Source organism: Henckelia pumila, chromosome 2 (genome assembly GCF_033568475.1).
Source record: "Henckelia pumila isolate YLH828 chromosome 2, ASM3356847v2, whole genome shotgun sequence".
NCBI lineage: Eukaryota > Viridiplantae > Streptophyta > Magnoliopsida > Lamiales > Gesneriaceae > Henckelia > Henckelia pumila.
Window position 1 is genome coordinate 27,596,332 of NC_133121.1, and position 14,227 is coordinate 27,610,558.

General features: G+C 38.1%; 1 non-coding gene across 1 annotated transcript; it reads right to left on the reverse strand.

Annotated features, from left to right (window-relative positions):
* Positions 1-13,098: 13,098 nt before the first annotated feature.
* On the reverse strand, positions 13,099-13,204 carry LOC140885914 (small nucleolar RNA R71). Its single transcript, XR_012151327.1, has one exon. It is a non-coding gene; the product is annotated as a small nucleolar RNA R71 (small nucleolar RNA).
* Positions 13,205-14,227: the final 1,023 nt, after the last annotated feature.

A 14,227-nucleotide genomic window follows, 5' to 3' on the forward strand; every position in this document is an offset into this window, starting at 1 on the left:
CACTCCTGATTATATCCCTCGCTAAGATTGTGCAATAATTCAAGACTAAGGTAGCTTACCACGATAACCCACCTGAATAACCACCAAGGCTTCACGGGTATATACCACACTTCCATCACATCTAAAATAATCTTGTACAATCCATAACATTTGATATAATCCATCACATATGAAGTCAATCATCATGGAGTAGTCCTCGTATTCGAGTTGAAGTCTTAAAACACATCCCATCAAAGTTCTTGGATGGCTCCTAACACAGGGAGACTCTAACCACACTCTGATGACAACCCTGAGTCATTTCTGGTAGAAATCCATCCACCTACTAGATCCACACGTCTAGCAGTAACCCAAAGGTTAAAACTTATCTGCTCAGAGTACACACTCGTCAAGAAAATCCCTCCAAGACTGATTCTCACAGCAGAATATTCCCACTAATATCTCTGGCACACCAGACGATATCGAATCATTGATATCAAACCTAATATCTAATCCAAGGTCATACCCCATCGTGACTGTCACCAAATCCCTAGACTGAGTAGCCTTCCCACCTCCATCTCCTGAAGCACAAAGGCTTCCAGGTAACAGTGGCATAGTGTGGGGACCTTGGGTTGGTAATCTCGTCTTAGGGCAATTAATGATTAATAAACAATTAATCATGTATTTAAAAGAATACTAAAACCAAATAATTTTTTTTTAAAAATCTTGCACCTCGCTCGATCGGTAAAATCCTACCGATCGAGCAGGAAAGGGATCTCATCCCTCGGGTCTGAGCAAATTATGGCCTCGCTCGATCGGTCAAATCTTACCGATCGAGAGAGCAAGAAAATTGAAGTTTCTGTTCAAGAAAAACAGTCCTCGCTCGATCGGTGAAATCCTACCGATCGAGCGGCCACTCTGCCCAGAAAATCTGCAGAAAAGTTTTGTGCTGTCAAAACTTGAGCATTCAATCTAAATCACCTCAAAACAATACAGAACATGGTTGAATATATTAAGGAACATGCATATAATGATAGTACTAAACATGAAGCATAACTCCATGCCTTTATTACATCAAACTAATAATATCAAAGGCAATAAACCATAGACTACACAATGTGTACTTCAAGACATAATTATTTCACAAGTTTGATGCTAGTTCAACTATCATATATCATCTAAAACCCGAGTCCTCACTTGCTAGATCTCGTTCCCAAGCTATCAATGACGTTGTTGACTAGCTTCTGCCCCCTTTGTTGTCATGCACACATACAAAACAAAGCAACTGCCAGATAAATTCCGGTGAGAAATCATTCCCAGTATAATCGACATATATAAAGCGTTAAAGAAATCATATCAACTATATTTATAAACGACTCAACAATAGAGTAAATAATGCATATATCGATTAAGAATTGATTCATATAACGTCGTTTGCCATCAAGATTCGTAAACGATCTTGACATGGATATCCATCTATCGTAGTCATTCTTGACTCGAAAATAAGGCCGTCTCAGACCTTTGCATAGAATCAATTCAATAACATATCATATTGACTCAAACTCAAAGATCCACTACCTGAGATGGATCGACAACATCAAAAACAAATCAAAAGATAATCAAGTATGTGATTTTTGCGGGACAACTCAAGAAACGTCATTCCTGAGTTTCAAATCCCTGACTCGCGATGTCGTCTTATACCTTCGTATTTTTTAGTTCGGAATGCTTCAAATCTTAAACACAATATCAAAAGACACATATCAAACTACGTTCAAGTCTACCATTTCAGAATCAATCCAAAATCATCAAGAATCGTCAATCAAAACCACTTCAAACCTTCGTCACTTCTTCCTTCAACTTGAAGTTGAGGTTCTTGAGTCAATAGTCTCCGAATAAACTCTGAAACTGAAAATAACATTGCTACAACATCAATAATATATCACTTAACATCTCAGATCAATCATCGGCTATCAAAACAGTCTCAAAACCTAAACCGGTGGCGTAGCAATTGAAAATCGATAACCGACGAAATATCGAAACCATTTCCCAACTCATATCAGCATATAACTTATAAAAACCAGAAAAGTATCATAATAATCTCATATATCAGCAGATATATAACTCGAATCATAATCTGGAAATCATAAGAACACAATCGATAGTCGTTCGTCGATTCGGTTTGAAAATAAACGATACAACACCTCAAGAACATAATTATATGCAAATGTACTGATCTCTGCCATATCTTGATTCTCAAAACTTGATGAAATACATAAAGACTTACGTAAAATCGAAGCCTTTGTTGCAAGGATTCCAGAACACTTTACGGAATCGAAATCGGATAACCGGATCAAAAGATACGGCGATTTGAAATTTATGAAATCAAAAGAAAAGAAAGGATCTCGGCTCCTCTGTTCTTATTTCTGAATTCATAATAGAACTACACGTTGACATGCTGAGTATTACATTTAAAATCAGATAACTTCAGACAAATTGTATTTTAGCCCTCAATTCTTCAATAATTGCAATTCAGTCCTCGACCCTTATTTTAATTCAATTTCAATCCTAAATAATTTAAGGATATTAGAATTTAAATCGAAACTCTAAATATTCCCAAATTAAATATACTCGGTTCAAAATTAAATAATATCGAGCCTTATATTTCTCCCCCACTAAGACATGAGTTCGTCCTCGAATTCATAAGCAGTATAAATATGCAGTCTGTGAAAGAGTGGGTGCCCGGTGAGCCAACTTGTGGCTAAGGGCTTTGATGACTCTATGTATAAACAATCTTTTGTTTAATATAATTTACACTTTTATAATGGCATTTACTTTATCTTTTATCATATTATTATTTTGTGACATACTATAAGATGTTTAGATAAAGACCTTGAATATACTATAGTGTATGTAAGATGTGGTGGCACATGGGGATGGCTATCATGAAACACATCTTATAGTCAATGTATATTCTAAACAGTTCCTAGTCGATTGAGCCGTCCGTTAATAAGGATAAGGATCGCTTGAGATTGAGACTAGCATTTGCGATGCCGAGTATCACGTTTCATTGGTATGGAACATAGAGATGTTCAAAGCATGCAAATGGATATTCATACGATGAATGATCGAACTACCCTATCCGGACTTTCCAAGTGGTTATTACTTATCGAGTGGATAAAGTCCGTGGTTTTGGTTGTACACCATTAGTCCTTACTACTTGAAACATCATTGAGACTCTATATGCTAGTACTGTACTTTGACTCGTTTACCGACTCTATTGGGGTCATCAGGTGTCAGGATTGGGTACAGTTACGACACATATAGGAGTCGATGCTTTGTTGTCAAGGATTCACCACATACTTGCTAGTGTGGATATCCGATGCAATTTGAGGAGATATTAGTGTGACGAATCTCTGGCCAGAGTACATGATATGTTTTAAGAAATGGTTTCTTAGTAGCACATGCGATGTCACTATTTGATCTTCAAGATGTATTGCATAGTTATCGAATCTCGAACGACTCTCGATTTACCAATAGTTGTTGATTCGATCGAGATATATGGATGAAGGGACCGTACTGTACACTAACCAAAATCTATTGGTTCTTGCAGGCACTATCAGTGATACCTAGGGAATCATGGGGCGATGTTGCTAGGCGCTCTTACCATGATTCGATGGGCAAGTCGGAAATTGTTGTTCCGAGTCACAAAGAGTTGTGAGCCCACGGCTAGCTGTATCCCTGAACCATTGAGGGTCACACTAGTAATGGATTTTTAATCCCCGTTGAGATAATTAAATTTAAAGAGTTAAATTTAGTGAATAAAGAAGTGGGACTTCTTATTTAAGAGTAGAGAGAGTAAGATTTCCTAAAATGACATAGTGATGGACATTTTTGGAAACCACTGAATTCGGATTCAGAAAATTTATCTTGACTTTAAAAGATGCAGAAATGGTTTCTGTGCACATTGGTGAAATTGGTTTATCAATCTGAGTCATGATGAATTTTATATTAATTTCTGAACATGCGGGCTTTGCTTGTCAGGCTTGAACTTATGACTAATGGGCCCTAAGCTGTTAGCATCCCACATTATAAATAAGTTATTGCAGTACAGAAATTACACAATAGAGGTCACAAAATTTTCGAAAACCCTAGTTGTTCTCTCTAGGTATGGCCGCCCCCTCTCCTCTCTCTGTTCGAAAATTCCAGCCTGTGAATTTCGAATTTGCAGTCTGGTTTAATGGATCAAATTCGTTAATTCTCTTCGTAGAAACTTCTGATAGATTTTCTAGTGCAATCTATCATAGGGATTAAACTTCTGTTCGTGGACCTGATTGAAGAATTGTTCGTCCATCAGTTCCTGGGATATACAACAAGAGCAGAGTTATCTGTTGGTGTCCATAATCTCGTTTCGATTTCAAGGTAAAAATTTAATAGTTATTTAATTTTTACACGCACAATTTAATCGTAAAGTTTTGATACCCATGATATGGAATCGTTCCATATAAAATTTTAAAACTTCCGCTGCACCTGGTATCAATTCTGATTGATTTGAACACCGTTATCCAACAGTGGTATCAGAGCCAGGTTGCTCTGATCAAGCGTTTAAATTAATCGATTGTACAAAAAATTTTTAAGCCTTGGTTTTTGAAACAAAAGAATTTTAAAAATTTAAAATTAATGGGCAAACCCGGGGCAGCGATTGGATCGCTGCCCAGGGCAGCGATGGACTCGCTGCCCAAGGGGCAGCGACGGGCTGCCCGGCCCAAGCCCCTTTTGGGGCGCGGGCTGCCCGGGATCGTCCCAGGCGGCCCGGGAAAATTAATTTTATTTTTTTAATTAAAATTTTAATATGTTAAAATTCTATTTTTGGTCCAATCGAAAATTGTTTTTGATTGACCACGAGGCGTCGGATCGAATTGTTCGAGTCCGAAAATTTTAAAATTGATTTTTGGATAAATTTGAATTTTTGGAAAATTTATAGATTTTATCCGTTAAATCAGATTTTATGAAATTAATTATTTTTGGTACAATTGATGATAAGATATGATCTTATGGAAATATTGAGTAAAATATGATTTTATATATAAAATTGGATTTTATATGTAAAATATGAATTTATTTGATAAAAAGGTAAAATATGATTTTGTATGTAAAATAAGATTTTATATATGGAATATGATTTTATCCTTTTTAATTTAATTGCCATTGCATGTTATCCAATAAATTAATTTTGAATTAAATATTATTGGATAAGGATGATCGATTGCCATGACCAATTTTGTAGGTGTATGTTAGGGAATTTACATTTGTTTTTATTGTTGTTGGATTTATTAATGGGCCTGGTTTATGGCCCAATATGAATTGTCATATGTAATAAAAGTGGGTCTGGTTTATGGCCCGTTCCCACCCCTTAAAATGTATCCCCTACTTGTCATAGTTATTTATTGTAAATACATTATACTTAGTGGGAGATGAAGATTTGAAGACGGAGGTGGGCCCAGCAGACAATAAAGACTGAAGAAATGTAAATTGGAAGCACAATATAATAGGATTGCATTGCATACTTGCATATCACCTAGGATTGGACTTAGACTCGTGATTGGCAACCACGGGTCGATTAGTAATGGAATCGATCATCCTAAAATATAATATATGATATTATCATTGTATGCATGTTTAGACTAAATTGTATGAATTCCGCAAGCATACAAATTTTAAATGATGAGACAAATTTTCAAAATTAAAATCCCTCATTTTAAATATGATTTAAAATTGATATCAAGATAAATAAAGGAAATTTAAATATTGTTTAAATGTTCTTACCTTCCTTCAATGATCAATGTATGAGATGCTACCCGCGGATACGGTCCGGCTCATATTATTGGGGGGGCCCGTTTGTCGGAAAGCTGAACATTGGATCGACACATGTTGTAAGTTGGGTGGAACTCCCATGGGATTTGCTCATATTATTGGGGATCCACATGGCGACCGTCCATCACAACTTAATATTGATGGGTCATCTTGACGTGTCACAATAAACGACATCATATTATTGGGCCCTTATTGGACATGAGGTAAAAACGTGGAGGTTGCTTTGGAAGAAATTGGGCTCTACCTTTTGAAAATTATGGTTGGCTGATATTATTCGGGACCATAGTTTGTCAATTGGACTCCATGTTCCCACTAAGGAAAACAGTTTCCCGTTTTCACTAGAGGATAGTGAAATCGTTAAAATAGTGGGAGTGAGATTCATAAAATAAATTTCGCCTCTTTTATGTCTTAGTAAATTAATTAAACAATCACTGATTATTGTCTGTTTCATTTCAGTATTTCATTAAGATGAATTCGCGCAATCCACTATTCTCTATTCTTGAACAAAATAAACTGACTGGCGCAAACTATACGGAAGGGTTCCGTAAGTTGAAGATTGTCTTGACCTCGGAGAAGATGTTCTACGAGTTAGAAAAATCTCCTCCGAAGGAAGCACCAGCTGATATAAGTCCGGAAGAGTTGGCCAAACTTGATAAATGGTGGGACCATGATATCAAGGCCAAATGCTATATGCAAGCTTCGATGTCTGATGAACTCCAGAGGCGATTTGAGGATACCGTGAATGCTTCTGACATTCACGTACAACTCAAGGAACTTTTTGGGGCTCAATCGAGAGCTGAAAGGTTCGCTACTGTAAAAGAGTTAATGACGTGTCGCATGCGTGAAGGGACTTCGGTCCGTGATCATGGGGTACGCGTGATTTGGCTCATTCAGAAGTTGGTAACTCTTGATTTGGTATTGGAGCATGAACTCAATGTGGACTTATTACTTATCTCTCTTCCTTCATCGTTTGACGGTTTTGTGGTGAATTTCAATATGAACAAGATAGAGGCCTCCCTTGAAGAGATGGTCAATATTCTTGTAACTTATGAAGCCACTTTAAAGAAGGATAAACCGGTTCTCTTGGTGGGCTCCTCTTCTTCTGCTAAGAAGGGACCAAGTACAAAGGGTAAGAAACGTTCTGCCCCATCCAAGAAAACCGGACCCGAGAAGAAGAACAAGGCAAAGGCTTCAAAAATGGAAAAGTCCAAGGATGTTTGCCATCACTGCAAGAAACCCGGTCATTGGAAACGTAACTGCAAGGAATATCTAGAGCAGTTGCGAACTGCGAAGGGTATGTTTTATATTGAAATAAATGTTTCACTTAATACTAATTCTTGGGTATTGGATACCGGATGTGGATCTCACATTTGCAATGATTTGCAGGTGATGACAAGAAGTCGCAAGCTTAGAATGGGTGAGACCTAGCTGAGGTTCGGAAATAGTTCTAGAGTTGAAGCCAAAGCTGTGGGAGACTTTTATTTAATTTTGCAGAACGATTTTAAGTTACTTTTGAGAGATGTTTTATTTGTTCCAGACTTGATTAAAAACATTATTTCTGTTTCTATGCTTGATAGAGATGGTTTTTCTTGCAATTTTGTGAATGAGATTTGCAATATTTACAAGAATGAATGTTTGATTGGAAATGGACAACTTGAAAACGATCTATATAACTTAAAATTAAAAGAAGTTCCAATAAATTATGTTGATATACCGGTAACAACGAAAAAAAGGAAAATTGATAGTCAAAACCCGGCAAACCTTTGGCATGCTAGGCTAGGTCATATTTCCTCAAGGAGGATGAACAAGCTAGTGGGAGAGGGCATGTTTGATATGTCTGATATTAACTCTCTACCTACTTGTGAATCCTGCCTGAAAGGAAAAATGACTAAATCTCCATTCAAGGGGAAACCTGAGCGTAGTCAAAATCTGTTGGATTTGATCCATACAGATGTTTGTGGTCCATTTAGAATTGGTACTCAATTTGGCCACACCTACTTCATTACCTTTACTGATGATTATTCTAGGTATGGGTATTTATATTTAATGAAATATAAGTCTGAAGCATTTGAAAAGTTCAAAGAATTCAAGGCTGAAGTAGAAAACAAGCTAGGTAAAAGTATTAAAGCACTTCGATCGGATCGAGGTGGAGAATACTTAAGTACCGAGTTTTTGGACTATCTGAAAGAGAATGGGATTCTCTCTCAGTGGACTCCTCCTATGACACCTCAGCTGAATGGTGTATCAGAGCGTCGTAATCGAACTTTGTTGGACATGGTTCGATCCATGATGAGCTTCACTGAGCTTCCACCTTCGTTTTGGGGCTACGTGCTTGAAACAGCGGTGTTGTTGTTGAACAACGTCCATACTAAAGCAGTGAACAAAACACCATACGAGTTATGGAATGGCAAAGCTCCTAAGTATTCGTACTTGAGGATTTGGGGATGTCCTGCTTACGTGAAGCAGACAGTGGGAGATAAGTTGGATAGTCGATCCACCTTATGTTATTTTGTAGGGTATCCGAAGAATTCAATCGGATATTATTTCTATCATCCTACTGAAACAAAAGTTTTTGTTTCAAGGAATGCCACCTTCTTGGAGAAGGAGTTCTTATTGGATAAGAAAGGCGAGATGATGGAACTCGAAGAAATTCGAAAAGAACCCGAAATACAAAATAATGATCTCATACCTCAAGAATCTTCAGAGGACACGCCTATACCTAGAAGATCCGAGAGGACTTCTAGACCTCCTATTCGATATGGTCTTCTTCTTGAAGGGGATCAAGATGAACCCAATGTTGGATGTGATCTAAGAAACTTCAAGGAAGCAATTTCTGATGCGGATTCAAATTTATGGCTTGAAGCTATGCAGTTGAAAATAGATTCGATGCATACAAACCAAGTTTGGTCTTTAGTAGATCCTCCCGATGGAATTGTTCCAATAGGTTGTAAATGGATCTACAAGAGAAAGCTTGGGCCTGATGGTAAGGTATTGACCTACAAGGCACGATTGGTGGCGAAAGGTTATACTCAAAGACAAGGAGTTGACTATGATGAAACCTTTTCACCAGTTGCAATGTTCAAGTCCATAAGAATCCTTATTGCCATAGCTGCTTGGTATGACTATGAGATATGGCAAATGGATGTGAAGACTGCATTTCTTAATGGAAACATTAAGGAAGAGATCTATATGACGCAGCCTGAGGGATACACATCCATGGGAAGCGAGCATAAGGTATGCAAGCTTCAGAGATCAATCTATGGTCTTAAACAAGAATCAAGAAGTTGGAACCAGAAATTTGATGAAACAATAAAGGATTTTGGTTTCATCAAGAACCCGGAGGAACCATGCGTGTACAAGAAAGTAATTAAGGATGCTGTGACATTCTTAGTACTTTATGTTGATGACATCCTACTCATTGGGAATGATGTAGGGATGTTGCAGTCAACAAAGATATCGTTATCAGGTAGATTCTCGATGAAGGATTTGGGTGAGGCATCCTATATTCTAGGGATACAGATCTATAGAGATAGATCTAAGAGAATGATAGGACTCACTCAAGCAACCTACATCGACACAATATTGAAAAGGTTTTCAATCGATGGGTCCAAGAGAGGACATCTACCTATGTGTCATGGAGTTTCTCTATCCAAGTCCATGTGTCCCAAGACTGATGAAGAAATAGAGAAAATGACACATGTACGATATGTGTCAGCCATAGGTAGTATCATGTATGGGATGATATCTACCAGACCAGATGTAGTATTTGCTCTGAGTGTCACGAGCAGATATCAAGCCAATCCCGGTCATGGTATATGGAGGAAGAGAACTGAAATTGGAAGGCTATACCGACTCTAGCTTCCAAAGTGACATGGATGACTCGAAGTCAACCTCTGGATTTGTGTTCATGCTCAATGGCGGTGCTGTATCTTGGAAGAGTTCCAAGCAGGACACCACAGAGGATTCCACCACTGAGGCAGAATACATTGCGGCATCAGCTGCTGCTAAAGAGGCTGTTTGGATGAGGAATTTTGTCCAAGAGTTGGGCGTCATTCCTGAAGTTGTTGGTCCAGTCCCGGTGTACTGTGACAACACGGGTGCCGTTGCTCAGGCAAAGGAACCAAGGTCTCATCAAAGATCCAAACACGTACTGAGGAAATACCACATCATCCGAGAGATCGTGGAAAGAGGAGACATCACTGTCGAGAGAGTGGCCTCTGCAGACAATATCGCTGATCCACTTACTAAGCCCTGGCCAGGACCATTATTTGACAAACATCGCGAAGCAATGGGACTACGTAGTATGACTAGTTGGCTTTAGGGCAAGTGGGAGATTGAAAGAGTGGGTGCCCGGTGAGCCAACTTGTGGCTAAGGGCTTTTATGACTCTATGTATAAACAATCTTTTGTTTAGATAAAGACCTTGAATATACTATAGTGTATGTAAGATGTGGTGGCACATGGGGATGGCTATCATGAAACACATCTTATAGTCACTGTATATTCTAAACAGTTTCTAGTCGATTGAGTCGTCCGTTAATAAGGATAAGGATCGCTTGAGATTGAGACTAGCATTTGCGATGCCGAGTACCACGTTTCATTGGTATGGAACATAGAGATGTTCAAAACATGCAAATGGATATTCATACGATGAATGATCGAACTACCCTATCCGGACTTTCCAAGTGGTTATTACTTATCGAGTGGATAAAGTTCGTGTTTTTGGTTGTACACCATTAGTCCTTACTACTTGAAACATCATTGAGACTCTATATTCTAGTACTATACTTTGACTCGTTTACCGACTCTATTGGGGTCATCAAGTGTCGGGATTGGGTACAGTTACGACACATATAGGAGTCGATTCTTTGTTGTCAAGGATTCACCACATACTTGCTAGTGTGGATATCCTATGCAATATGAGGAGATATTAGTGTGACGAATCTCTGGCCAGAGTACATGATGTGTTTTAAGAAATGGTTTCTTAGTAGCACATGCGATGTCACTATTTGATCTTCAAGATGTATTGCATAGTTATCGAATCTCGAACGACTCTCGATTTACCAATAGTTGTTGATTCGATCGGGATATATGGATGAAGGGACCGTACTGTATGCTAACCAAAATCTATTGGTTCTTGCAGGCACTATCAGTGATACCTAGGGAATCATGGGGCGATGTTGCTAGGCGCTCTTACCATGATTCGATGGGCAAGTCGGAAATTGTTGTTCCGAGTCACAAGGAGTTGTGAGCCCACGGCTAGCTGTATGATAAGTGCCTTTTGTGCACGTAATTTGTGTTGATATTATTGGATAATTGCTTGGTTTCGAGCTGTATAATGTGGAAGTTGTTGTTGTTTTTGTTGGATGTCAGGAATTACAGGAAATAATGAATGTATGATAGAAGAAATCATAGAAGTCAAGTAAAGAGCGAAGCAAGCGAAGATGGTTCGTAGTTTGAAGAAACCTGGACAGACGACTATGCGCGCCCGCGCCTGTCGTGGTTCGCCCGCCCGTCAACAGAAGTGAAACTCAATAATTTTTCCACAGGAAGCTATGCGCGCCCGCGCCTATTGTGGTGCGCCCGCGCGTCGGAGTCTGTATTACGAAGTGTTGTGTTTAATTTTGGGAATTTTTGGATACTTTTGGAAGGTGTTTGGACGAATCTTATGGGAATATTTAAGGGTTTTTTCAGACCTAATGGAGGAAGGAGGCGGCCACTACACAAAAAGACTCTTGAGAGAAAAGTTGTAAAAGTTCGATCGAGATTTGGAGTTTCTTGGAACGAAGACGAAGACTTTTCAACCGGACACGGAAGAAAGACTTCGGATTTGTTATCTTTACTTTATTTATTTCTTTTGAGATTGAATTATGTTTGAATTTCTGAATATGATTTACATTGCTATGAATTTTATTATGAACTAAACTTTTTAAGTCTAGAGGTCGATGTAGCCTGGTCAAGATATATTTATGAATGGTTGATTTTTATGAATAGAATTCTTCTAAATTAATTGTAATTCTAGGTTTGATAGTCTTTTCAATTTACTGGCCATAAATTGATTTGTCATATTTATTCAGAATTCGGCACTCGGGAGAGGGGATTTAGAATAGGATCAATAGAATTCACACTTTTAATTGTTTATATGACTCGGGAGAGCTTATAACTTTAATAGAACTTAAAAAAAACATTGTTTCACACATATCATTACAAGTAGATTTTTTATAGGGATATTGAAATCGATCCGTAATTGATACATTCTATTTGATACTCGGGAGAGGGAAATAGTATAATCTATGTGTTCTTGGTTATTAGTTTAAATAAATTCATGAAAATAGATTGATTGAGATTAAATATTGTTGAGACCAGGTGAAATCAAACCTCTAGACTATTTTTCTTTGATTGATAATCTTTACAGTATTGTGTTTGTGCGTGCTTTTCAATTTTCTATATTTATTTACTTTGTCATTACCCCTCTAAAGTTTAATTTTCTAAATAAAATTAAGACTATTTTAATTGCAAGTATTGAATATTTTCAAATTATTCCTTGTGGGATCGACACTCTATTTTTCACTTTACTAAAACTTGACACTCGTACGCTTGCGAGTAATTTTTCACAACAAGTTTTTGGCGCCGTTGCCGGGGAATAATTTTGAATATTTTTTTAATCTTGTTACCAATTAGTCGAAGTTTAGTTTAGAGCTTTTCTTTATTTTAATCTAATTACTAATAAATTGTTATTGTTCTTAATTTTAGTCTATGCGAAGATCTCAAAGTGCAAATTCTTTGCTCTTTGATCCAGAGATTGAACGAACTGCACGAGCTTTGTGAAGAGCTAGGAGAGAAGAACAACTTAACATGGCTGAAGAAAATGTTAATGAATTGCCCTTGGTGCCAATTAGAGATCATTTCAGGCCGACGATCCAGGCTCACTATTCTGGAATCGCTCGAGGGACAATAAATGCCAACAACTTTGAGTTGAAGCCGGCATTAATTAACATGGTTCAGCTGAACCAATTCAATGGAACTGCCACTGCTGATCCTCATTTACATTTGCGCACTTTTCTAGAGATTACTGATACTGTTAAAATAAATGGTGTTTCTAAGGATATAATACGCTTACGTTTGTTTCCTTTTTCTCTCAGGGACAAGGCACGGAGTTGGCTGCAGGCATTGCCACTAGGACGCATAACAACTTGGGAAGGCATGGCTGTGAAATTCTTAGAGAAATTCTTTCCACCATCCAAAGCAACCCAGCTGAAGATTGAGATCAGTACCTTCCAACAGCATGATTCTGAACAGCTATATGAGGCATGGGAAAGGTACAAAGATTTGTTAAGGCGTTGTCCTAATCATAATATTGCAGATTGGGAAGAAATAGAGTTTTTCTACAATGGATTAAATACGCATACAAGAATGTCGGTGGACTCTGCTGCTGGAGGTACTATATTTGCCAAGGACCCCGTTCAAGCTTATGATATGCTGGAACAGATGAATATCAATAGTTATCAATGGCCATCTGAACATACGGGGGTCAAGAGGGGAGTGTACAGTGTGGATCCTCTTACATCCATTACTGCACAGTTATCTGCGTTGAGTACACAACTTGCTTCTCTGAACAAGGTGAATATCGCAGAACCTGCAGGTGTATCAGTTGCCATAGAAGAATCTCATCCACCTGAGGAAGCTCAATATATCAATCCCAGAGGCTATGGAAATTATCGAGGTAACCCTCCTCCTAATACTTATCATCCTAGTTTACATAACCATGAAAACTTTTCTTATGCCAACAACAAGAATGTGTTGAAACCCCCTCCGGGATTCAACACAAATCAAGGGGAAGGTAAAGCGTCGTTGGAAGATGTGGTGTCTACATTTGTTACTGAATCTAACAAGCGAATGTCGAGGACTGAAACTCGAATGGACAGCATGGAGACACACATGTCCAGTTTGGGAGCTATGATGAAATCCATGGAGACACAGATTGGACAGCTTGGATATGCTCTGAAGGATAAAAATAGAGGGCAGTTTCCCAGCAATACTGAAGTGAATCCAAAAGAACAATGCAAAGCAGTTGAGTTAAGAAGTGGGAAGAAGTTAGAAGCTGAAGAGAAGTGCAGAGAAAAAGAAGTAGAAGAACCAGTGGCTGAAGAAATTGTGGTTGAAGAGCCCAAGAAGGAATCTGACTCTAAACCGATGTACAAGCCACAACTTCCATACCCACAGCGGTTTAAGAAGAAGGCACTTGATGAGCAATTTTCCAAGTTTCTAGATATCTTTAAGAAGATACACATCAATATTCCATTTGCAGATGTCTTGGAACAAATGCCTAACTATGCAAAGTTCATCAAAGATGTAATGTCCAAGAAGAGAAGACTGCAAGA